We start from the raw sequence: 25,722 nt of genomic DNA on the forward strand, positions 1-25,722 counted from the left end.
AACAGCAGGCAGTGGAAAGTAAAGTAAAACACCCTTAAAGTCTGTTTACAGCATGAAGAGCAATTGCATAATCTCAGGAAATGCAGGAAAACTGTAACCCCCATAAATAAATCCTCCATGAATCCACTCAACGTTCTAAACTTCACACATGATGTTCACACTTTTTTTTGTAAAGCGATATTTTAGAGCACTGCTGTACAGCGAACATTATTAGCTTATCACTTCTAACCTCTTCCCATGGTGCAGTGAGCCAGCGGCTGCGGCTCTGGTCAGCTTCAACAGCAGAACTACATTCAATCTCTCCTCATTCCTCCGGCTCTCCCTCACTCCCTGATAACATGACATCCTGTTTAACTCGGTCAAACTGCTCTCCGACAGACTAACCTGATGTTGTGATAGAAATAGTGTCTTATTCTTCTGTGTGCCCGACAGCGCTGTGAAACGCTCATTCATCGCCGCTTTCGTCCTCCTACACACTCCCTCGCTTATCATCTCTGCTGCTAAATCTACCTGACAGGCCCCTCACAGGTAAACATAATCCTCTCTCTCTCTCTCTCTCACACACACTCTCTCTCTCTCTCTCTCTCTCTCTCTCTCTCTCACACACACACTCTCTCTCTCTCTCTCTCTCTCTCTCGCTCTGTCTTTCTGCATCTGTAGTGTTTCAGACAACAGCGGTTGAGATCAAACACACATCTTCTCCTTGTCGTGGCAGTTGGTGTGCTTTACAAAAGAGCTGACATTTCATCTTCTCTTCTCCCGTGTTGTTTTTTTAAATCGCTATGACAAGATTTTTTTTTACTACTCTAAGATATATTTTCAGTTAACACATGAACATGACAACTGAATAAACAGATAAAGGGCCCGCAGTACTGTATAGTTGCTACAGTGGAGGAGTAGTAAAGAAAAAGATGAAACCAGTTAAAACATCCTTTTTAAAAGTCTGCATTTCATGAAAGGATTGAGCTATGTGTTAAAGGGGTAGTTCACTTAAAAATATTTTAGTCATTGCTTACTCACCATTTAGTTCTGCCAAGTTTCTTTATTCTGTGGAAGAGAAAAAAGATAGGCTCCCACTTATATTATATTATATTATATTATATTATATTATATTATATTATATTATATTATATTATATTATATTATATTATATTATATTTTATTATATTATATTATATTATATTATATTATATTATATTATATTATATTATATTATAAAGTACTTAATCCCTTTATTGATTAATCTGGGTTCGCCACAGCGGAATGAACTGCCAACTTATCAACATATGTTTTACACAGTGGATGCCCTTTTAGCCACAACCCAACACTAGGAAACACCATACACTCTTATATTCGCATACATACATTATGGCCAATTTAGCTTATTTAAATCCTCTATAATGCATGTCTTTGAACTGTGGGGGGAAACCGGAGCACCTGGAGGAAACCCACAGGGCCCGAAATGCCCACTGACCCAGGCGGGGCTCAAACCAGCGACCTTCTTGCTGTGAGGCGATCGTGCTACCCACTGCGCCACTGCACTCATATTATGTGGCATTAATTAGTATGTAATTACATCAGAAAAAAAGTAGAATGTACCGTGTTCATATAGTATTGCACAACACTTCTGGTTCTCTTGAATAGGGAAATGGGTAAGGTTAGAGTCAGGGGGTGTGGGTAGGTTTAAGCTTGGTTAAGGTGTAAGGGATGAGTTAACAGTAAAATAAATGTAATTACAGTAATTTTCAGTTAACAGGAAAATAAATGAAATTACAGAAATTTTCCTATTTTAAATAGTAGTTCAATGTATTGTGATTAATTTAAATGCAAGTATGTAGTAATTAAGGCTACTTAATATAAAGATACCAAAAGGACCAAAGATATTTTGAAGAATGTTTAAAACGATCAATGATTTCCATAGGTTAAAAAAAATACTATGGAAGTAAATGGCTAGCATTCTTCAAAATGCCTTTTTATGTGTTCAGCCAAAGACAAAAAAAGCATAAATGTTTAGAATGAGTGGAGGGTGCGTGAATGATGGGTCGACTTTTTTTCTTTTTGGGGTCTATAACATTGGCTCTATAACTATCCTAATAATATTATCATAAAAGTGACATGCACTTAAGTCTATAGACAAAAAGCATTCATCTCTATATTCAAACTTGGTTAGTATCTGTATGTGGTTTCCTTACTAGAGTACGTTTTGCTATTCATTACCCATAATGCAATTCCACTGAAGAGAATAAATCCCATTAGGAAGAAATCATTGCAGCATTGCTCAAGGAAGAAGGAGTGGGTAAGGTGTGTCGCCCTTTATATTTATTTGATCTTACTCGAGGCTGACGAGAAATGAGATGGCAGACAACTTGTAAATATCTATCAGCCACAATTACAGTAAGACATCTACTAAGAACTACTGTATGAAGAAATTGGCAAATATTGGCTTAGTTCTTAATATGTCAACGTTTAATGTTTTTTATACAGAGTAAAATATGAAAACAAAAATGTAGGGATGTAAATGTACACAATTATTCTTAATTTTGTAGCTTCTAGTTTTAAAATTAAATTATAATTCAATTAAGATGTTCATGTGAAATGTGCATGTCTGTATAGGTTTTATTATGATGTATAAATAGAAATAGCAATTGTAATAAATAGTTTACATAATGTTGTCAACGGGGTATATGCACACAGACTTTTAATTTCAGCCAGCGTCAGTGCTTCTGCTAAACTGTCTGTTCATTATAAAAATGCCTCATTTAAGGTCTGATTTCTTTAAAAATCAGCGATCTTCACTGCCTGTTAGATACACGTGGGTCTCAAACAGACAAGGAGCACTGCATTAAATTTCCTTTTTTTCCCCACCATGTCTTTAAAATGTGACAGTTTATTTTACTCCAGTATTTTCAATGGAGTTTCTGCACTCGCCTGCTGATCCTGATAGCGATAGTGGTTACACATTCTTTCATCTTGTTTTACGAGAAATTAATGCTTTTTTGTATCTCCAGACCTCTTGGGGCAGTGTGCCAAAACACTGCAGCTAACTTCAGACCATGGTTGTGATAACACACACCAAGTTTGGTGTGAATACGTAAATGCGTTACGGAGATAACATCTTAAGTCAATTTTCACAAGCTCTACGTTAAATTTGTTCGCAAGTTAATGAAAAATGATTCGTCGAATTACCTTTAATTCCATAACTTTTGGTTCATGGGATTCTTTTTAGATCATGTGATTCAATTTTGATGAAAATCGGACAATCGACCTAGGACGAGTTTGTTTAAATAGGTTTTATAAAAATTTAATACGGAAAAAAATACGGAAAATGACGTCATAGAGTGCGTTTAAATCGGCTGAAGCCGATTTTTATTGTAGCCCATTCGGTTATATAAACATAAGTGAAACTTTAGACGGTGACGCTAGAGAGTTTGAGTTAGAGAGTCCAATTTTGTTGTGGTCGAAGATCAGACTCTCTTCTATCAGTGTGCCAACATTTGGGCAAGTGCCGCAAAGGGTCCATAGGGCTGCCACAGACCCCCAGAGCAGAAGAAGAAGAAGAATTAGAACCGGAACGGATACAATAGGGGCCTACTCACCTTTGGTTTTTGGTCATTGATTAAAACTCATTTATAAAAAAAAAACATGACTTCAAAACCGAAGTGCACATTTATTTATATATTTGTTTGCTTGTTTTTACACATAGAGATTCCTGCATCTGGAAGCTCACTAACAAATCTTAACCTTGAATTCTACCCTAAGGCTTCAAGTTTTGGAAAAAAAGAACATATAATAATTTGTGAATAATCCTTAGCCAGATAGTTTGAATTATTTAATTTGCAGTTAAACAACATCTAATATATAATTTAGACATAATTATAAGTTTGCTCTAACAAACTTGTTTAAATGTGACATGCCAAAATGCAGAAAAAAAGCATGCAGCTGCATATGATGGGACCTAAATAATGAGGACTATAACAACATTTTTTACACTACTTGCAAAATTAAATAGTGTGACTCAGCTTACCGTCTGTCGCATTTTACCCCATTTCTTCCTTATTCATCAGAAGCTATACTTTTGGAGATCAGTCAAGAAAAAGAAACATCAGTTTGACCCGCTGAACTCCTTTTCAGCTCTTTACACCGAAACAAGTCACTTTGTTGGCCTACAACAACTGAACGCACTTCCGCTGTGAGCAGACCTCTGATAATGAGCCTTATTGCTCACACATACACTCCACCAGTGAAGTGATGAAAGTACATGTGCATAAAAAATAGTTCAAACACGCCGTTCCATACAAAAGCACACCGAGGGGAAATGAAGGGGAGAAGGTAACAGTCGGGGTGTAGCGGTGAGGTGATGATGGTCCTGACAGCCGTGTGTACAGTAATCAGAGGCTGGTCACTTCCTGCACACTTCCCTCTTCAGCTTCACCTCGCCGCTTCCCCTGAAGATTAGCTCTGCTGTTTCCTGACAACCGATTAAGGGTCCAAGCTGGGGCCAAAGTCTTTTAGGGTAATATATGGGCACGTGCGTTTGTAACTCTTTAAATTGTGCAACTATTTGCTTATTAGCAGAATGATACAGTAATACTACATTAGCTGTTCACTAATACTGAACAATGGCTTATACTGCATGATATATTTCAGACTCTTTTATTGAATTCCAAGCCTAAACGTACAAAATGCTTTTGATTTGCGTTGGGACAACTTGTAGGAATTAAGTTAATCTATTTGTTTTTTACAAATTGAAAAGAATTCAACATAAAACAGTTAAGTTGTCATAAAAAAAGCCATCAAGAATTGTGTTGTTTCAGCTCATTTTAAATAAGTAGTTTGAGCAAATGACATTTTTTTTGTCATAACAAGCAGCATGCTAGATGTTAATGTGATTATGTTTTATTGGTAATATTTGGTTAGAGCCGTGGTTCTCAATCCTGGTCCTCACGAGCCCCACCTCTGCACATTTTGTATGTTTTTCTTACCACTTCAGAGGTTTGTTCCTTTTGAAGAGAATGAAGTGACCTGCAAAGTGGATATCACAGGATGTTCTGTTATGATTCCAATTGTAAGTTCAAGAGATATTAAAGATGTGACTTTTATGCAAATCTCATGATTACGGTTTAATAATTCTTCAAACTTCTGTAATAAATTTTGTCTAAAGACACTCAGGGGTGTCCAAACTTGGTACTGGTGGGCCGGTGTCCTTCTGAGTTTAGATCCAACTTGCTTCAACACACCGGCCAGGAAGTTTTTAGTTTGTCTAGTAAGAGCTTGATTAGCTGGTTAAGGTTTGTCTAATTGGGGTTGGAGCTTAACTCTCCAGGACACTGGCCCTTCAGGACCGAGTTTGGACACCCTGCTTTAAACAATGTAGTGCAAATCTTTGTTTTAAAATTAATTGAACTTCAATTTCGGCCAGTGTCCCATATGCAGGGGCCAGGGGGTACAGAGCAGTAAACACTATGTAGAAAACATTTTGATGGCAACACATTGATATATTGACATTGAGTTTGTATGGCATATGAGTTTCCACGTCTGACCACAAGATGGGATCCACAGCAGAATCATATCATTGTAAGTTTCTAAATAAATTATTGAATTATTGTTTGTGTACATAACAGAAAACTAAATATTTTGTTTCATTTGTAAAAGACAGCTCGCTAAATTTGTATAACTTTCATAGAGTCTGATCAAGTTTAAAATCTAATACGTCTGAGGGATTTTTCAACCAGGGGTGATAAATTTAAAACTAATATCGCAAGTTACGTTGTTACAAACATAGTTTCATGTTTTGGTATTTCCCAAATCTGTCATTACAACAAACATTCACAAACTGCGTCGCAAACTTGTACGCTTGCAACTACACCTCTAGAGCTGTAGTTGGAAGCATAGTTACTGTCTGTCTTCTGTTCAGAGTTATCCCCCTATTATGTCCTATTCCTTTTAAATGTCCCAACATCCACTTTGAATGATTAAAAAATAAAACTTAAAGTCATCTCTCCTACATGTAATTAGCTTATTGTAATTTTTTTACAGTTCAGTTTTAGTGATCTTCAGATTGACAATTGCGCTCCTTTTGTAGTGCACTTCGAAATCATTTATGCCAGTGGTTCTCAAACTTTTTTCATCAAGTACCATCTCAGAAAAAAAATGTCTTTCCATAATGATGAGGGAAATTAATTCCTGTTATTAGGAAAATATATGATTATGAGCCACTTTAAATATTATAAATAGGTTGAACATTACCACTGTTTTTTTTTTTTTTTTTTTTGTAGGTAAAAAAAAAGTCGAAGTTTAGGCAAGGCAAGGCAAGTTTATTTATATAGCACATTTCATACACAGTGGAAATTCAAAGTGCTTTACATAAACAAGAATAAAAGAAACAAGTAAAAAAAATAAATTAATAAAAACAAAAAATAAAACTGATTAAAAAACATAAAAACAGGTAAAATTTTATATAAAAGAATGAAGAAGAAGAGAAAAACATAATAGTGCAATCTGTCGGACGCAGCACAGTGCTCATTCAGTAAATGCACAGCTAAACAGATGTGTTTTCAGTCTTGATTTGAATGTGCCTAATGATGGAGCACATCTGATCATTTCTGGAAGCTGATTCCAGCAGTGGGGGGCATAGTGGCTGAAAGCCGATTCACCCTGCTTTGACTGAACTCTTGGAACTTCTAGTTTATATGATCCTAAAGATCTGAGTGATCTGTTGGGTTTGTATTCAGTGAGCATATCTGTAATGTATTGAGGTCCTAGGCCCTTTAGTGATTTATAGACCAGTAATAATACTTTAAAATCTATTCTGAATGTAACTGGGAGCCAGTGTAGAGACCTGAGGACAGGTGTGATGTGCTCTGATTTTCTGGTTCTGGTCAGAATTCTGGCTGCAGCATTCTGGATGAGCTGCAACTGTCTGACTGTCTTTTTAGGAAGGCCAGCGAGGAGGCCGTTACAGTAATCCACCCTGCTGCTGATAAAAGCATGAACAAGTTTCTCTAAATCTTCACTGGAAACAAAGCATCTGATTCTTGCTATGTTTTTGAGATGATAGTATGCTGATTTACTGACTGCTTTGACCTGACTATTGAAACTCAGATCTGACTCCAGAGTCACACCAAGATTCTTGACCTTATTTTTTGTTGTTTGACCTTTAGTAACAAGGTACGCATTCACCTTGAGAACCTCATCTCTGTTCCCAAACGGCACATTTGGCACATCCAATTGTTAATTTCATCAATGCATTGGCAGAGGGTGTCAATGGGGCTGTAGTCATTAGGCAGTAAGGCTAGGTAGATCTGAGTGTCATCAGCATAGCTGTGGTAGGAGATTTGGTTCTTTCTCATTATTTGGCTCAGAGGGAGCATGTAAAGGTTGAACAGGAGAGGTGCCAGAATCGAACCTTGTGGGACTCCACATGTCATGGGTGTCCACCTCGACCTATGGTCACCCATACTGACATGGTAACCTCTACCTTTAAGGTAAGATCTAAACCATTTGAGGACCGTGCCAGACAGCCCAACCCAGTTTTCCAGCCTATCCAGAAGTATGCTGTGATCGACAGTGTCAAATGCAGCACTGAGATCGAGCAATACCAGCACTGTTAGCTTGCCTGAATCTGTATTTAGGCGTATATCATTGATTATCTTTATAAGAGCGCTCTCTGTACTGTGATGTGCTCTGAACCCAGATTGAAAATTGTCTAAACACCCCTTTAAGTTTAAAAACTTGTTAACCTGGTTAAACACAACTTTTTCAATGACTTTGCCAATGAAAGGGAGATTTGAGTTTAACCCTTAAACAGCCAACATAACCACCTGGTTATTATTATTATTTTAATTTCTTATTAGTTGTGTCAGTATATTATTCAATGCAAGATGTGGGCCAAAGATTTATTTTCAAGGAGTACACCCTAAAGGGTTACTTTTAAAATTTAATAAAAAATTTTAGGCTACTGTTCTTAAAGTAAAAGGAAATCAGCTGTACTTAAAACAATTGCCACTACATCTTTCTTTTTCCAAATGATGCGACGTACTATGGTAGTTCATACATAAGTTACGTTGTTGTTTTGAAAACGCATCCTAGAATAGCACAAACCAAACAACATCCCTTCCAATGCACCGATGTTCTCAGATTCATGCAATAGTTTTCATTCACTCCATTAAGTTAATAATGAATGATGGTATAGGGTGCCAAACTTGGATACAGCCAAGAAAAATGTGCAGAGTGGGGGGTCGCAGACACCAGGATATAGAACCGATGAGTTAGAATGATTTGGCTCCTAAACTAAAGTGTGACCATTTGTGTAACAGAGAGAGAGAAATGAAGGAGAATGTGATTTGAAATCATACAGGAAGCCGTGTTTGAACTTACTTCACCTTTGAATTGCTTGTTTGCTTTTGGGATATGCTTTAGTTATAGAAATATAGTGTATAGGTTGTAAGTTTTGTGAATTATTGGTTTTGATGAGGCTGTTGCAAATCTAAATGCTCAACTGGGGCGATAGGGTTACTTTCAGATGCGTTTGCCTTTAAGCCACATGTGTTATTATTCAGGTGGCTAGCTATAAACATGTCGTCTTTAACTAAATTTCTCAGCAGGGTTTTTGTTTCAGACTGTTGCTCTGCTATGACAGTAGTTGAACTGAAATAGAAAACTGATCATAAAAGAATATGTTTTACATCAGAGGTGTCAAAACGTTTTACTGCACAGGGATAGAAATAAATAATGCAGTGAATAAGGGTAAATAAATTTTGAAATAATTATGAATATTATTATGAATTAGGAAATTATTAATAACTATATCTAATGACTGTATATACTTCTTACATAGTGTGTTTCAGATCTTGAAGGGACCGTTGACTTGAAATATGGCAATTTTGTCCTGATTTATTTGCTTTGTTTTTCCAAGCCTAGATGAGTTTGCTGTTTTCAACTGAACACAAAACAGGATATTTTGAGTGGTTCTTAATATGTTACAGAATCCCATTCACTTTCACTATAAATACTATTGTCAACCTAATGTTGAACAGAAACAATTTATAAAATCTCAATAAATTGTAGGATGTCTTTTCTGTACTATATGGACAAAAACACTGAGACATTATTATTTAAAATATGGTCTTTTGGCTTCCAAAACACTGAAACAATATCAGGATGTATAAACGATGAGAGAATTATCATTTGTTGGTCAACTGTCTCTTTAAGCGACAACAACTAAATCTGGAGGCAATCAAGCGGTGTGTTTGTATCAGTGTATCTATCACAGGTGCTCACAGTCTCAGCGGTGCTTGGAAATAACTTTGCAAATGTGTGTTTGGAAGGACAAATGGCTTTCCACGCTCTTTCAGTACATCTGGAGCGAGCAGATTTCCTGTATCATTCTTCCTTCGAGCTCAGGGACTCCAACGCTGTCCACACACATACAAATGCGCCACAATTTACAGTTCTTATGCTTTGTCAGTCTTGTCAAGACACTTGAGCATCCGGCCTTCTTTATCGGCAAACCTGAGGGCAGCAATGACAGGCCTGAGGAAACACCAGAGACCAGTGTAGAGTAAATTTAGCCCTGACCTGACAGCCTGTCTCTTTGTTTGGCTGACAGGAGCTCGACACATCACTCTGGGCTCCATTGATTACGATTCTCAGCTCATTGTGGCTTCTCTGTCACTTCGAGTGATATTACTTGAATATTTCCTCTCTCAACCGTCTTTACCTCTGTCCTTTAACCGACAGCGGCATTGGCTGAACTTCATTTGGATTGGCTTTGTAACTTTGTTATTCCATCTTAAAAGAGGAATTGCTTTTTAAATATGAGTGTGAAATGAATGGTAATTTCTCAATCCTCAGTCATAATGTCTTCCCCTGAGGTTGACGACTACTGTAACTTTCAAGAAACGTTTCAAAGATGGTTCAAAGTGCAAATTGAGGATCGCCTTCTGCTTTTTTCTCGCTTTTGCAATGATTGGAGTTTTGTTATGTGTTGTCACTGCAAAATATGAAAGCAAAGTGTATGTATGGTTTCTTACCTAGAATTATGTGTGTATGTTAAAGAAAAGTGGGTCACAGTTGTCAAGATACCATTTTCACTATAATAAACCATGAACTATGAATTTCGCTTTATTAAACTCATAATATTAAGCTGTTATTAAGGTGGTAGGTAGGATTAGGGATGTAGAATAAGATCATGCAGAATATGTACTTTGTAAGTACTAATAAAAAGTCAATATCTTTGAAATAGGCAGATAATAAGTCACTATTTAATAGTCCAATGTAAGAAAATGTAGGGTTCCACACAATTCATTTATGTTTTCAACACAAATTGATTAACTTACCAAATTTAAGTGTACTGGACATAAAACAATTTGGTCCACAAAAAATCTCAAGAATTGGGTTGTTTCAGCTCATTTTAAATAAGTTGTTGAACAAGCAGCAAAACATTTTTTTGAGTGTGAGAATTAGTCATTAAACTATAGTGTTACCAAAAAGTATATTGTGAATTCTAACTATATATACATTCACCGGCCACTTTATTAGGTACAACTGTCCAACTGCTCGTTAATGAAAATTTCTTATGAGGCAATCACATGGCAGCAACTCAATGCATTTAGGCATGTAGACATGGTCAAGATGATTTCCTGCAGTTCAAACTGAGTATCAGAATGAGGAATAAAGGTGATTTAAGTGTCTTTGAATGTGGCATGGTTGTTGGTGCCAGACTGGCTGGTCTGAGTATTTCAGAAACTGCTGATCTGGGATTTTAACGCTCAACCATCTCTAGGGTTTACAGAGAATGGCCTGAAAAAGAGAAAATATCCATTGAGCTGAAGTTTTGGGCACAAATGCCTTGTTGATGCCAGGGGTCAGAGGAAAATGGTCAGACTGGTTCGAGCTGATAGAAAAGCAACAGTAACTCGCAAAACCACTCGTTAGAACTGAGATATGCAGAAGAGCATTTCTAAATGCACAACAGGTCCAACCTCGAGGCAGATGGGCTACAGCAGCAGAAGACCACATCGGGTGTCACACCTGTGAGCTAAGAACAAGAAACTGAGGCTACAATTCACACAAGCTCAGCCGAATTGAACAATAGAAGATTGGAAAAACGTTGCCTGGTCTGATGAGTCTTGACTTCTTCTGCGACATTCGGATGGTAGGGTCAGAATTTGGCATGAACAACATGAAAGCATGGATACATCCTGCCTTGTATCAACGATTCAGGGTGCTAGTGGTGTTGTAATGGTGTGGGGGATATTTTCATGGCACACTTTGGGCCCATTAATACCAATTGAGCATTGTATCAACACCACAGCCTACATAAATATTGTTGCTGACCTTGTCCATCCCTTTATGACTACAGTCAGTGTACCTATCTTCTGATGGCTCTTTCCAGCAGGGTAAGGTGCCATGTCATAAAGCTCAAACCATCTCAGACTGCTTTCTTGAACATGACAATGAGTTCACTGTACTCAATTGGCCTCCACAGTCACCAGAATTCAATCCAATAGAGCACCTTTGGGATGTGATCGAATGGGAGATTCGCATCATGGATGTACAGCTAAAAAATCTGCAGCAACTGCGTGATGCTATCATGTCAATATGAATCAAAATCTCTGAGGAATATTTACAGTACCTTGTGGAATCTATGCCACGAAGGATTAAGGCAGTTATAATGGCAAAAGGGAGTACTAGTAAAGTGTACTTAATAAAGTGTGCTGGTGAGTGTTCATGTATAATACTTTGTTTTGACATGCCCCTCTACATCTTATTAGAGTATTAGTTGACTGTTAGATTTAGGGTTAGGATTAGTTAAATAAGCTGACACCCTAGAAAAAAATATTTATAGTCAGTTGAATATCTGTTTAATTTTATGGATCATCAAAATAAAATGTTAGCCAATATTAGGCAGTCTACTCTGAATACTAACTAACAAGTAGTTACAAAGTTACTTAGTCAACACCGTATCTAAAGGGAATAATTCAAAATGAAGTGTTACCGTTGACATTTAAATAGACTTTATTGTTTCGTAATGCTAGAATGGCCCAGATATTAATATAAAACAACTCAACAATATTGTTGACCCCTACTCAAGTTCATGGACGTTTTAATACAATTAAAAGCTACAGATTCTTCATAATTATAGTGTCCCTTCAACTGTATCAACCACCAGTGCATATTTTCCAGTAAGAGGTTTCATTACCTTTTCCACACGATTATGATCTTTCATGCACATTTCAGCACTTTTACCTTCAGCACATTTACCTTTGCTCAAGCACTGTCTCTGCAGGTTACACTATGATCTATGTTTAACTTCCTGTGTTTTTTATCTTTGCACTGCTAATTATACCTTCCCCTTTATCATTTATTTAAGCATTTTGTTAGTTATTATATTTGTGCATTCTTTCATCTTTATTGCAGCAGTGATACATGCGATGTATTAAACTTTCACAACCTGTTGATGTGTTCTTAACAAAGAACAAAGGCATCTGTTGCATATTGTAACTAATTTTTATTTATCAGAATGAAGATGCCCTAAACTCTCTTTTGTCTTTCAGATATTTGATGATAATTTCCCTAATGGATGCCATTATGACATAATAACATGTTTTTTTATTTGCAAAAATGTGTCTCAATGAAAACTGCTTTGCATAAATATACCATCATTATTCCTAAATAAGTGTTATTATACTGGAATTAAGTTCATGAATTAACAATAGTACTTACAGCAGTAATTTTATGCGTATTTATTTCTTCCAGGAAACTGCAATAACTTTTGTCATCCTTCGACTCATCAAGAATGATCATGATTCTCTTGTTGTTCCTTAGTCAGAAGACCTTGTGGTATCTGTGTCTAGACCAGCCTCCTTGTGGTTTGTAGCATCACTTTGTTGTTGCCTTGCACCTTGTGCGTTATTCGTATTTGAGATTTTCTCTATTATGGGAGAGTGCATTTGATTTTAATACAGGAAACACGATTTAAATTTTGACCTTTTAAGTTACCACAGTATATATATATTCATCTTTTATTAGAGACTGCTTGAAAACTCTCAGTTTGTCTGGATGAAACATTCTTTCAAATTTCAAACAAATGTCATTTTCGAGCATTTTTTATTCTCCAAAACAATTATGCTCGGTGAGAATAACAGATGCTTTCGTTTCTTGTGATTGGGGAATATTATTTTTACCAAACATATGTTTCTTCTCCTCTGAAGTTACAACATTAGTATTGTTTTGTCAAAAAATATCATAAATATCAATATAAACATGTCTGAGAACATTCAGATATAAACATGTCTGAGTTTTTGTTATTTTATACAAAAAGAAATAGCTCTAATTGACTATTTGGGTTTTAAATTTTGAAGAAATATCATCAATAGTTAACAAAATGAAATACAAATCAACACATTACTATAAATCATAAATCCGAAGAAACTGATATTTTTTAATTAGTATCTTAGTTTTTCATTTAGAAATTTGATTAATTCATTCGGATCACTTATTCATTATCAAAAACTAAAACAGCACGACTTAAATTAACAGATCAACCATACACTGCCTGACAAACGTCTTGTCATCTATCCAAGTTTTAGGAACCACAAATAATAACTTTTTTAGCTATTAAAAAAGGACAGTAGAGAGTATTGACAGGAAAGCATGGGGAGCAGAGCGAGGGGAAGGATCGGCATAGGACCGCGAGGCGGAATCGAACCCGGGTTGCCTCAAGCACCTGAGTGCATGTGTCGACGCACTAACCACTACACCACTGGCACCGACCACACCACAAAAAATAACTTGACTTCTAGTTGATCATTTGGTATCAGAAGTGGCTTAATGGCAAAGGCCTCTAGATTACACTTATTTTACAAAAATAAAATATGATCATGCCTTGATTTATAATTATTTAATTGGAAAGGAAGGTCTGATTTTGCGTAGACAAAAGTCTTGTAATTTAACAGAAATAATGTACAGTATAGAATATAAAGTCATGGTGCAGTGGAAAAAAAATTCATATTTTGTATATGACTCCCATGAGCTTGAACGACTGCACTACATCTCTGCAATGCCTCAAATAACTTAATAATGAAGTCATCTAGAATGGCAAAGAAAGCGTTCTTGCAGGACTCCCAGAATTCATCAAGATTCTTTGGATTCATCTTAAATGTCTCCTCCTCCATCTTATTCCAGACATGCTCAATAATGTTCATGTCTGGTAACTGGGCTGGCCAATCCTGGAGCACCTTGACCTTTTTTGCTTTCAGGAACTTTGATGTGGAGGCTGAAGTATGAAAAGGAGTGCTATCCTGCTGAAGAATTTGCCCTCTCCTGTGATTTGTAATGTAATGGGCAGCACAAATGTCTCAATACCTCAGGCTGTTGATGTTGCCATTTACTCTGCAGATCGTTTGCACACCCCATACTGAATGTAACCCCAAACCATTATTTTTCTTTCACCAAACTTGACTGATTTCTATGAGAATCTTGGGTCTATGCGAGTTCTAATAGATCTTCTGCAGTATTTGTGATGATTAGGATGCAGTTCCACAGATGATTCATCAGAAAAATCTACCTTCTACAACTTTTCCAAGTGATCAACAAGAAGTCAAGTTATAATTTGTTGATCTTACAACTGTGATCGACAACAAGTTTTGTCAGGAAGTGTATATATAATAATTTAATTTAATTAGGCCATTTTAAAAGTAACATCTCTGGTAGTAAAAAATAAAGTGTTGTTCCACCCAAGTTCCACACACATCGTCTGCCAAGAAAAAAAAAAAAACGGAGCGTAGGTGTGTTTGTGGCAGGGATTTACTGATACAGCTTATGTTAGGCATCCTGTCAGGGAGCTCATGATTGTGCATGTGAGTGTGCGTCTGCATGCATGCCTGTGTGTGTGTAAACGTGCATCTGAATGTCACCACCTGGCACGAATCACGCGGGCCCCACGGTTTGATAGACCCACAACAGGTGTGTGTGGAGGCATAGCAAACACCCTTGACTCCTGACAGGTGTTGAAGTTTGGGTTTCAGCCCAGACTGCGCTGCATTTGCTCGTGACACTCACATTAGTCACCGCCGGACCTCTGACTCTAATAGCCAGCTAGGTATACTAATCCCTCGGCGGGCCATAAATGTTAATAGCTTACTAGGTACGGTAATCTCCAGTGGTGACATTTGGTCTACCTTAATCTGAAGATGTATTAGAGGAGGAGGGAGGGAGGGATGGATGGTGGGATAGATGGATGGATGGATGGGGATGGGTGGAATTACAGCAGTCGTAGTGAGGCGCAGGCAAGTAAAAATGTATCATTTGGCTTAACCCGCTCCATCAGACTCCTGTGCGTGCTGGGGGGTCCAAATCCGGACGGCTGTGGGGGGTCCAAATCTCAGGCTCTATGGGGAAAAACAGAACAAGCACTAGAGGATAAGGTATAATGCTGAGTTAGTAATCAAGTGTAGTGTAGTAATTTGTGTAACAGAAATTACACAATAAAAAAAATCAATAATAATTCTAATAATCTGTTGATCTGAAAAAAAATTTTTTGCATTTGTTTTTATTGAAAGCCATTCAGCATGCATCTTATAAGCATCTAATAGATGCAACTTTTTTATTAATTATTCATTAATTTTCCTTCGGCTTAGTGTTTTTATTTATCAGGGGTCACCACAGTGAAATGATCCACCAACTTATCCAGCATATGTTTTACATATGCTGCAACCCAGCACTGAAAAACCCCCATACACACTCATTCACACTTGTCCTTTTAGTTTTTTCAACTAACCTATAGAGCATATCTTTGGACACCCTGAGGAAACCCATGCAAACACCGGGAGAACATGCAAACTCAGTAGCAAAAGATCAAAAATCAAATCGGCACACTGCCACTTTAGCTCTCAATAAAGTTTAATGTCAGGGGGAAGATGAAGACCATGTTGGTCGAAACGTTGTGACATACATTTTTTTTTGAGAGCTAAAGTGGCAATGTGCCGATTCTCTTTTAATCTTTTGCTACTGAGTTTGTTTTTGATTGAGCACCTGTCTTTGAGATTCCTAGATGTGCGCACATTTCTGTTTCTTGGTTGCTTAAGAACCTGCATACTCCACACAGAAATGCTAACTGGCCCAGCCAGGACTCGAACAAGCAACCTTCTAGCTGTGAGGCAACAGTACTAACCATTAAGCCACTGTGTCGCAATTTAATTAATTATTTGATTGATTGATTGATTGTGTTGTCTAACATTAATTTGAATGGTTTAGGGGAAATGGAACTTAATTGCAGGGTTTTTAATATAACTGTGAAATTATTCTCATTTCAAAATTTCACATATTATAATTATAATGTTTATATTATATAAATTAAAATAGCATAATTTTGACATTGTTTTTAATAAATTAACATTGTAAAACTTAAAAAAAATTGTGGCTCATAAAAATTTATAAAATAAAATAGATAAATAAATAAATAAATAAATAAATAAATAAGCAATTGACTTTTGATCACATTTTGTCTTTATATGCTGAAAATTGTCTATTTGTCGTAGTAAAATGTTCCCAGTTACCTATTTTTTTCTACTTCGAACAAAATTAAACCAAAATATAGTAAATAAATTAATTCATAACCATTGTTTTATAACTACAACAATTTCATAATTAAAGCCTTGTTTATACTTCTGCATCAAGTGATCGGCGTGACCCACGGCGCATGCAACGCACGTAGCTGTGCATTCATACTTCTGGGCACTGTTTCTGTTGCTCTGCAATAACACTTTCGAAACGCTAGTTGGCAGTGAGGTGTTTATGCTCCTCTGTGCTAAGTTTCTTTGCTGGTGTTTTGTTTTTTCTAAATGCTTCCTTAATGTACAAGTGGTTCAAACTCGCTCAACTTTAACCATGAGGTAAACACAAAACAAAGTTTTCCATCCAGAGCTCCTTCACGGGACTCCACATTTTAAACACTCGGTTAATCGGGCTCGCGCGGCTCTCAGTCCCTCCCACACTTGTCAAAGCTACCAAGCTGACCAATCACGGAGCTCGCGTTACATTTTTAGGTCAGCGACGCCAACGGCCATGGCGAGGGCTATGCGTCCATGCATAGGCTGCGCTGTAGCATAGCCGTGCGCTTGACGCAGAAGTATAAAGCAGATTAAGACATTACACCTTCCAATTGTGACTGCATCTGGCAGTGTGACTGTTTAACTCTTTATATATTTTTTTTATTCACATCAAAAGACTTTTCCCTTTATTTTAACTTTGATGTCAACTTTCGCATTTAAAGTTTTCACAATTAATCAGTTTTGTTTGTTTAACGAGGAATACATTTTCTCTCAAGCCATTATAACAATAAAAAATGTTTTCTTCTCATAAACAAACAAATAAAATAGTAATTCTGACAGTACAAATAAATTACACAAAATGTTGCGCCAGTACACAGAAATGCTGCAACCGTGTAGTCATAAAGTCTGATTTATTCATGGAAACACATGACATTTACAGGAAGGCCTCTAAACAGGAACCTGAGCAGGAAAAGAGCTGTTGCACCATATTAAAGCAGTAATCAGAATGAAAGTGAATCATACAGGGGCTAAGGTGTGCCTCCCATCTGTGCGGTCCTGATGTGTTTTTCAGAGAGGGTCATGAGGTCATCGTCCTGTTGCACACACTGTAACATTCACGATGAATTCAGCAATACAAAAAAATACACCTTTTTACAAGACCCTGAAGTTATTTAAACAAGACTTGCTGCTGACAAATGCAATAAAGATCGCTGCACAATTAATAGCCCCTTACAACAAAGTCCTTTCCAAGACACGAGTGTAATCACGTCACAGAACCTCATCCAAAAGCACTAATCCTCCTTTATTTTGTAAGCTGATAGAGCAACCATATGCCCCTGCATATCACTCACTCAATTTTAGGTGAAACCAAGCCCTGACCTCCCCTCCCCAAAATAGTGTTATATTTCCAAGGTCTATTATTAATCTGTACTTTTTTCCCCCCACACTGGATTAGACCACGGCTCTCCCCCACTCTACTCTTTTCCACTTAGACCGGTATTATTGCCATAGATGCACTCAGATTAGTCATGTGTTTATGTTGACAGCGGCTGTAGCTGGATTAGGTCATGCTTGTGGGACGCAGGGGAGGGATGTTTGTGACCGTCTGCGTGCACATCAAGGGCCCCCGTCTCCATTGACCTGCACCTACGGCCTCCCCATGCTTAAACTGACAATAGGCCGAGCAAGACCCTCGCCCCATGCAGACAGCCATTGTCCTGAGACGTACAGCGGTCCAGACACTGAGGGGGTGGAAGGGTTGCAGCTTGATTGGGGGGGAGAACTGTGACAATGAAAATATGGGGCAGAGCGACATTGTAGGTGTCGTGCAAGAAGTTTGAGTTCAAAATTCCCAAGTAGTTGTTTGCAACACAAATGGAATGTTAATATAAGGCATCAGTTGTGGCGAGAAATATTGTTTGTTCACCCTGAAGTGTAGTTTTACATGCTCAATAAGGAGTTTTGCTGCATGCTTGTTCCAACTACTTAAAATGAGTTGAAACAACACAATTCTTGAGATTTTTTTTGGGACAGCTTAATCGTTTTATGTTCAATCCACTTAAATTTGTTAACTTAATCAATTTGTGTTTGAACAACATGAATGAATTTGTGTGGAACATCACCACAGTTCTTAAGTGTTTTTTAGGGTCAACTTATTTATTTAAGTTAAATCCACTTAAGTTTTTAAAACAACAACTATGTTACCTTAATTGCTTTGTGTTGGGACAACATGAATAAACTGTGTGGAACCCAGTATTTTTACAGTGCAATAAAGATCTTAATCTGAAAGAAAGTAATAATAATTACAATCATCATCGTCATTATCATTTTGACTGTAATTGAATTACACAAACCATATTCTACTTTTTAGAGATGCTGCAACTTTTTTAGCCGTGAATTCAGATTTATTCATGAAACATATCAGTGTCGTAGATGTTGTGGATGAAGTTTCAGTATAAGATGTTTAAGTACAAAATTGTATTTGTTTGCAACACATATGGAATGTTAATAAAATGCATAATTTGTGGGGGGGAAATGTTATTTTTTACCCTGGAGTGCAGTTTATACGCACTCAAACAATTTTTGCTGCTTGTTCCAACTACTTACTTAAAATGAGCAAAAACAACACAATTCGTGAAATTTTTTTAGGGACAGCTAAACTGTTTTAAGTTCAGTCCACTTAAATTTGTTAACTCAATCAAATTGTGTTGTGTTGTGAACAACATGAATGAATTGTGTACATTTATTTACAGTGCACACTCAAAAATTTTTTTTGCTGCTTGTTCCAACTACTTATTTAAAAGGAGCTAAATCTCCACAGTTCTTGAGTGTTTTGGGGGACAACCTAATTGTTTAAGTTCAATCCATTTAAGTTTGTAAAAACAATTACGTTAACTTAATCAGTTTGTGTTGGGACAACAAGAAATTGTGTGGAACCCAGTATTTTTGACAGTGCAAATATGATCTTAAGCTGAAAGAAAATAATAATAACAATCATCATCATCATCATCATTTTGACTGTAATTAAGTTACACAAACCATGTTCTATTTCATAGAAATGCTGCAACTTTGTTTAGCCGTAAAGTCGGATTTATACCCACATGATGTGGAAGTGTTGCAGGTTGATAGGGCAGAGCAACAATGAAAACACACTGTAAAAAGTGATTAGTTACTTAAAGCAGGTAAACCAATTGCCTTAAAAGTAACAAGTTGACTTTTCAAAAATAAAGTACACCCATTACAACATGGAACAGATCACTCATTTTTTATTATTATGCTAATTGTACTTCCTTTTTACAGTGTCAGACTATTTTACCATGTCCATTTTTAAATTATTACTGTAATTATCAAAATATTGCATATTTTGTGCCTTATTACACAAGTCTATAAAATCTATAATTATAGCCTCTATTCAATTTAGAATACACACTAGTGTCTGGAAGAGCAGATTTAATTTAATGTATGTCATTTTGCTAGATACAGAAAAGCTGGGGAAAAAACTAATATAATAAAGGAAATTGTATTGGAAAAAAATGTGATTAGTTTACTTTTACTAAAAAAAAGTGACAATAGTTTTACATACATTATGTAAAGTCAACTTGTTGCTTTTAAGGCAATTGGTTTACTTGCTTTAAGTAACTAATCACTTTTTACTGTGTATGGGGAAATTATCATCACATTAAAAATATATAGAACAGATCAGCGTCATGGATGAAGTTTCAGTTTAAGAAGTTTGAGTTCAAAATCCCAATGTATTGTTTGCAACACATAAGGAATGTTAATAAAATGCATAATTTGTCGGGGAAATATTGTTTTTCACCCTGAATTGCAGTTTATACACACTAAAAAAACTTTTTTTTTTGCTGCTTGTTCCAACTACTTACTTAAAATGAGCTGAAACAACGCAATTCTTAGAAATGCTGCAACTTTTTTTCAGCCGTAAAGTTGGATTTATTCATGGAACCACATAATGTGGAAGTGTTGCAGATTGATGGGGCGGAGCGACAATGAAAATATGGGGAAATTATCATAACATTGAAGATATAGAACAGATCAGCATCGTAGGTGTCGTGGATAAAGTTTCAGTATAAGACGTTTCAGTTCAAAATTCCCACGTAGTTGTTTGCAACACATTAGTAATGTTAATAAAATTTATGTTTTTCGAGAGGGGAAATATTGTTTTTTACCCTAGAGACTGCAGGTAATAGGGTTTTTATCTTAATCTGAAACAAAATAATCATAATCATTTTTTTACTGTAAACCATGTGCTAGTACATGGAAACGCTGCAACTTTTTATATAGATTGATGGGGCAAAGCAACAATGAAAATATGGGGAAATTATTGTGACATTGAAAATATAGGGCAAATCGGCATCGTAGGTGTTGCAGAAGAAGCTTTGAAGCAGTTTTGTTCTTAATATGAAAGAAAATAAGGTTACACTACTTTAAGGTGTCCTTTTTACAGTGTAACTATTTAACAACAGACTAGACATTAAATAAATGTACTATATTCTAGGGTTATGATAAGGGATAAGGTAAGTTGTATGTAATTAAGCATACTTATTGGTAATTAGAATAAGTGCATTAAACTCGAAGTGTTACTGAAAATAAGGCTACTTTTGATCAATTATATTACACAAAACAAGTGCTAGTACATAGAAATGCTAAAGCTTATTTTTATAAAGTTAGATTCATTCATGAAACCACATAACATGATAGGGATGTAGACTAATTAAGCAGAGCAACAATGAAAATATAAAGAAAATGTTGTGACATTGAAAATATAGTGTTACTGTAAACTTTATTGTCCTCTTTTGGGGTTATTTGTTCTGCAGCGTAATAGATTTACAACACATGTTACAACACACACTTAAGACAAACATAAAACAACATTAATAGTACTAAAAACAGCATACCTTTTCCCTTAAAATTTAGCAAATCAATCGCACAAGAATTAAATGAAAATTTAAATCTGCTGGTCTTCGCCTAGAGGGACCCTATACAGAGATCCTGAGGGAAGGATTTGAAATGAATCAAAAAGAGGATGGGATATTTCAGATGTAATCTGATGGGCTTTGTTTAACACCTGGATTTCATACAAATAGGATAAATCTGACACTTTTCCTTCTAATACTTTACGGCAAATATTTAAAACCTTAGACAGTGAGTACTTCTGTTCCACTTTTAAAGAAGCAAACCAACAAATCAATAAGAAGGTTCAAATGTATTCTCTATAGGCCTTATAAAATATAGAGTAAAAGGCATCATATGTTTTGTGGGGAAAAAAGTTGAGTCCAATATTTGCATAGCAGTTTGCAACACACATATTATTATTAAAATGCAGCATTTAGGTGGGTGGTGGGTTCACCCTGGTGTTCAGATTATAGTTTTGTTCTTAATCGGAGAGGAAAAAACTATAAATGAATTGCACAAAACAAGTGCAAGCAAATAAACATGCATTTTAATCATAAAGCCTGATATGCAGTATTCGTAGAAACAGATGACATTGAAGGGGTGCAGCGTGATGGAGCAATCATAGGCATCATACAGAAGGTGTCATGAAAGAATAAGTGTAAGTTTAATATTCCCAAGTGATTGTTTGCAACACACAGGGAATGCTAATAAAATGGGGACATTTTTTTGTTTTTTACTTTGATGGGCAGTTAATACACAGATTGTGTGTCTTGCAGTGTTGCAAGATGCACTTAGGCAATAATGTGTGTGTGTGTGTGTGTGTGTTGGTTTGCCGGGGAGGTGACTAGAAACTCACATGGTCACAGTATGGTAAACCTTTCCTCAGGTTTTTGTTGACTCATTCTCTCAGTTCTCTTTTATATTTCCACGAATTTGCTGAATTTGAACTCTTTTCGCCTAGACTAAACTGTGTCAGTCAGGTCTGTAAGGGGCAAATGGTGCTGTATGATGTGGCAAAACTTCCTTCTTTTCATCTCTCGCCCACAGGTATTTTGTCAGCAGCCTATGTGCTGGGTTTTTGTGCTGTAAAAGGGCCTAACTAGTTCTTCAGTGCTGACTCTGTTGTCTTTTTTTCTCTATGCTGAGATAGTGTTATTTGATGTCATGTCAAATGTCCTGTTGGTGATGCTGTGTACAATGAAGGAAGGATTTAATTCTCTGCTCTCTTGTTTTCTGAAAGCAATAAACTCCCACAGACTGATGATGCAACGGGAGGTGTTGAAATGTTTTGCTCTCTGTAAATACTGTGATAGTTTGATTTGTTTTCTCTGGTTCAACGGTGCACGGTTAATGCTCAGTTTTCAGCAAAATTTCACGATTGATCAATAGAAGACTTTTTGTATTAATTTTTTAAGACCCCCCTCCTTTTTTTCCTGTGATGCCAAGAACAAATATCAGACTAGTGGTGATAATTAAATCCTAACAAATTAACAAAACTAAATTCAGGGCAAACGACTGAGAAAGAGAGCGAGAGAGCAGAGGAATCTTGTTATAAATGAGACAAAGGGATCATTTGGGAAAAGAAATATGTGGGTGAAACGTAAGAATATGAGGTCACGTTGGTTTCTATCATTGTGAATGGCAGTTGGAGAATCAGGAATTGAATATATGCCGTTTTATCCTAGGAATGTATTAGTGAGAAATCTCGCGAGGGGAGCTGATTCCAGTCAAAGTGAATGAGTAATACAGCAGAACTTCTGCTGCCAATTGACACAACAGCACACACAGAACGGTTAGCTGAGCACCGTCCTTGTTACACTCGATTCTTTCGTTTACTTCTCCAAAAAAAAAAAGAAGAAAAAAAATAGGTCATAGTGTCTCAGAATACAAAAAATTAATCGACACAAATAAATTTCTAGGTTAGGGTTTTATTCTCTCGACTATGATCCAATTTCACGCCACACTCAGCAGCGGCACAAACACACATTCATAAAAATAAAAAGCATGAAGAGGGGAAGGAGTCTACGCAATATCTAGTGTTCTTATGTTTTATGAGGAAAAAAACGATAAAATGTTGCAAAACAAATGTACTTTTAATATTATCATCATTATTATTAATATAGCTAATATTGTTATTATTGTTATATGCACCCTGCGCACGAGGAATTTCCATGTAAGCGCGCAATGCTGTTTAAATAAAAGGTATTGATTAATATAAACGCCTCTAGTCAAATCCAATTGGTCTTTAATGAGTACATCAAACAGCAGTGACATTTTATTGGTCAATTATAATCCATGCAAAAACAAATGCATGAATTTAGTGAGGGTAAATTTCTTCACGCTGTACTAATCAGAGCGCCTTTAATAAACCGCAGTGCTTCATTAAAATAAAAGATTAAGCATTGAAGATGGTTGAGGAAAAACGTTTGAAAGGAAAAAAAGCTACATTTGTTGTTATACTTAAATGTTTAAATGATTCTTGGTCGCCTTCTGCGACGAATCGATCAGTTCTGGTTTAAAGTGCGCAAAATAAAGTCTCAGAACTATCACTTTTAATTGCACTGTTTATCCCATAAACAGCCCTTATTTTATACAGTGAATCATACATGAGACATGCGTACCGAAATGCGACATCAATCACCGCGCAAGACAAAAAGGTACAATGAAATGTCAGGTGAAACTGCGCGCGCGCACACACCACACACAGGTGAGCTACCTGTCAGATCACTGCAGCATCGGCAGCCTCTCGTGCATCTTTTCAGCTCCTCTTCCATAAAAGCATCTGTCCTGACGATGTTCGTGGTGCAAACCTTTTTGCTCTGTTCCGATTGCAGGATAGAGTGTCCAACGCGCCACCGCCTCACCTTTCCAAAGTCCCACCTGAGTTGTCCAACGACAGACGCGCGCAGCACCTGATCTGGTTCATCATCAGACGACTTCGGCGTCTCTCCATCTATCCCGCCGTGTAAAGATAGGTGGCGTGTGTGTCAGAGTCTCGGAGCGCAAAAGTAAAAGAGAGAGCGCAGAAATGTCATCTGAAGAGGCGGAACACGTCAGTGCGTCCTCAGGTTTGTTCCGTGTTGTGGCTCACAGAGATCAGTCCAAACCTGTCCATCAGGAATAACGGTCCCTCATTATAGAGCAGAGTCCTCCTCAGCGCTCCAAACATCTCTGTGGCGTTTTCCTCCCCTCTAACCGGCTCTTTGGGGAATTTTCATATAGAATCGGGTAGGTGAGCCTGTTTCGTGTGTACTTGAGTCCTCGTGGATGCTTTTTATACACCTTATTTTACTTTTTTAAATCCCCACCTGAATGTGAGATTGCAATCAACTTGGCTTCAGCCGGCGCAGGTGAGAAAGGTGCGCGCGCCTCACGGATGCTGACACACCGGCAGCTTCACGCAGGAATGATGATGAGGATGATGATGATGATGATTTTGCTCGTTACATTTATCAGTGCATGTTTACGCGGATCTCATAAACGAATGCATTCCCGACAGACAACAATATAAGAACATCTTTTTGATCAGTTTATTTAGGCTATTTTAGATGCAAGGTACTTGACTAATAGTTTTACAGTAAACATTCAAACAGATTTCAATGCATAAATAAAAAAAGAATTTTGAAGACAGTTTAATTTTGTCATCAGCATCCACGAATCCTGCAAGACTTACATCACTGTGACGAGAGGGGTAATGTGCCTTGTTTATTTGTTTGCTTATCATGCTTGGATTACAATTGTTATTTTTAAGAATTCGTCTTCGCAGTGTTGCATATTTTTTACACTAGGATAAACTAAATATTTCAGATTTTAAATGTAAAAATTATGACAAGAATTTATCAGATTTGCACAAACGCAAAACGCAATGTTTTGTACTTTTAAGAATATAATTGCAATAAGAACATTTACAATACAATCTTAATTAACACCGTCTTTTATAAATGTGCAAAACAGCAACGATTTTATATACATTCCGAAGAAAAGTAAATGTTCTTAATTAGATTTGGTCATTCAGTAAAAGTCAGACAGCGAAGAAATTATGAATCCTGTATTTACATCCATCATACTCACTCACGAAGTAGCTCGGAAGATCTGCCTATAAAAACTTAAAGCAAAGAGAGAAAGGAGGCACAAGCATCACTAAACACAAGTTGCAGAAAACTTTCATTGCTTTGCATTGTGTGAAATGCTCTATACGCACAGCACATGCTTTATGGTGACTTGAAGGTGTCGGTGTGTCCGTCCCCCTTCGTTC

General features: G+C 36.7%; 1 protein-coding gene and 1 long non-coding RNA gene across 19 annotated transcripts in view; one reads left to right on the plus strand and one right to left on the minus strand.

The window, feature by feature from the left end:
• Nucleotides 1-25,722, plus strand: part of zeb2a (zinc finger E-box binding homeobox 2a) — a 271,323-nt gene that overhangs the window by 184,751 nt on the left and 60,850 nt on the right. For 8 of the 18 annotated variants that reach the window (XM_073911414.1, XM_073911424.1, XM_073911416.1 and 5 more), the window contains one exon: nucleotides 433-528. The exons of 8 other annotated variants lie outside the window; for them this stretch is intronic. The gene's annotated coding sequence lies outside the window, so the exon portion shown is untranslated. Of the gene's footprint in view, nucleotides 1-432; nucleotides 529-24,564; nucleotides 24,696-25,722 lie in introns of those variants that run through there. 2 more of the 18 variants (NM_001114551.2, NM_001135104.2) reach the window with 1 other exon arrangement.
• On the minus strand, nucleotides 8,876-25,650 carry LOC141376135 (uncharacterized). The gene is made up of 3 exons (XR_012385403.1): nucleotides 24,184-25,650; nucleotides 11,115-15,392; nucleotides 8,876-11,031 (listed from the first exon to the last, which is right to left on the minus strand). It is a non-coding gene; the product is annotated as an uncharacterized lncRNA (long non-coding RNA).

Source organism: Danio rerio, chromosome 9 (genome assembly GCF_049306965.1).
Source record: "Danio rerio strain Tuebingen ecotype United States chromosome 9, GRCz12tu, whole genome shotgun sequence".
NCBI classification, from domain to species: Eukaryota; Metazoa; Chordata; class Actinopteri; order Cypriniformes; family Danionidae; genus Danio; species Danio rerio.